Below are 2,381 nucleotides of genomic sequence, written 5' to 3' on the forward strand. Positions count from 1 at the left end.
TTATCAATTTAAGTTTTTAAATCAATCATTATTACAGTAAGAGAATGGTCTGACTTCTGCATGTGGGAGTTAAGTATGCACCACCCTGTCATTAATCAATTATTTTTCATTACATATGAATTATTTAAATCCATGAAGATGTTGTCCTTCATGACTCAAATCTGGACCTTCCTCCCTGGGATTTAATAATGTGGCATTATTTAATGATGTAAGTGTTACTACCTTGACAATCACTGGAGTTTGGTTCCATCTTATGAAAGTGAAGAATGCAAGACTATCCAATTATTTCCTTATTTGATTACATAAATAATGATTTTGTCATCCATTATGGTTTTGGCTGCTGTGCAATTGACACAGTAGGAGATTGGTACCAGAAGCAGTACTCAGAGAATGAGGGACACTGGGTTATCCAGTGATTACTGATTATGTAACAATAGATTTTTAAGGATGGAATGATTAAATGACTTATAAAAAAAACTGTATTATTTCTGCATCATCAGTTTCTGAGAGGTTGCAACAGAACTGACCCATGAAGGACACAGTCAACACCGATTTTACGAATTGAATAATTTAATAATCTCAGGATCAGAGTAACTTATCTAATGAACTCTGTCAGGCTGATAACATGACACACCACCAAATCAAAATAACTCTACATAACCATATTAGAAAGTGGGATACAGGACTCAATAAAGAATTATTATCAATTGAGAACTCAAAAGTGACTGAAAGAAACATAAGACAGTGCTCAAAATCCTTAGTCATCAGCCAAATGCAAATAAAAACAACTCTGAGAAACCATGAGATCAAGCTGCTCTAAAGTTAAGACAGTGAGGAGAATTTTTTTTCCAGTAAATAGAATAGGATTATGGTAGAGGCAATAAATGGTATTGTTTCCATTCTTCAAATGAGAAAATTGAAGCCTAGAAAATAGGTTTAAATACTCACCAATGTATTCGATTGGCATAATGATGCTTTCGTTTTCATGCTTAAGTCACTATAGGCATGATATAGCTTGATAGACTGATAAATAGGTATAACTCAGAAAAACAGGCCTGCTTTGTTTTTGAGAAAATCAGTGAGGCTGTAGGATAGTCCATCGGTGGGTATCACAATTTTACCATGTGGGAGGTGCACTAGAATGTGACAGAATTTTGGATCATAAATGTTGCCTGGCAACCCTGCTTGCATTCTGTATCCTGGTATCGTGGGCCATGGACCAGAGAGCAGCTTTGATGAATTGTTATCATGGGACATTACAATCTTAAAAGAAAGCGATCTCCTAAAATTTTAAAGACAGCATATGATTCACTTCACCACGTCATAGCCAAAACTCTGGAAGTTTGCCTACAGCTTTTACTGGTTACCCAATTCAAGATTACCTAATATCAGAGAACATAGTCTGTGGAGAAAGAGTCCATAGACTTCTGTTTATGAATGCTCTCTCTCCTAAGAAGAAAAAAATATGGATTCAAAAATAATAATACTCACAAATATTCATCAAAAGGTGAGTTTTCCTTTGTTAACTTCCTTCAGGAAGGTGGTAATCCATTTGTTAAAGTGAACTGAGGAATAATTGGATTTTAGTCCATCTGTATTGAAGCAGCCGTCCAACATTAAATATGAGATATCTTCGAAAAACCTGCATACACAATGGCATGTCTGCATTTACTCATTTTACTACTAAACTCTGTGATCACAGAAGGGATTAACCAGGGATTTTCACACAATAGTGTGGGAGTCAAGTGAGAATAAATTGTGTCGAGTATGGCAGAGCAGTTCATCCTCTGATCATGTTATAATTTAATTATTAAAATAGGACTATATATAACCCATGATCAGTGGATTATAGTTCCACGATATGGGAGTCTAGTATTTTAGACCATCTATATATTAATTATGTAAGTAAAGTAATTAAATTAATCATGACAGTAATATTCACGAGTATGGTTTAAAGCCACGTTAAGAAAGTGGATGATGTTACATCAACTCTTTATTTGATTATTTAGTTAGATAAAACAATGATTATATCATCCATGACACCTGGAGTTTGGTCCCACAGATCACCTAATTACATAGTTATATTATTTAAATTGACACGTCTTGTTTAGACACAAGATTTTGTTATGGACCACAAGTCCCTTTTGGAGTGAGATTTTGGGAGTTGATGGTGTAACATCATCTCATTACTTGATTATTTAGCTATTTAAATAGATCATTACATCAGCCGTAGCTTTACGACTTTGGTGCCATCTTGTCAGAGTTACTATAAAATGCCAAATAATTAATTATCAATTTAATTTTTTAAATAAATCATTATTCCACGAAGAGATTAGTTCGACTTCTCCATGTGGTATTTAAGTACGCACCACCATATCATT

The sequence above is a fragment of the Phodopus roborovskii genome, unplaced genomic scaffold, assembly GCF_943737965.1.
Source record: "Phodopus roborovskii unplaced genomic scaffold, PHOROB, whole genome shotgun sequence".
NCBI classification, from domain to species: Eukaryota; Metazoa; Chordata; class Mammalia; order Rodentia; family Cricetidae; genus Phodopus; species Phodopus roborovskii.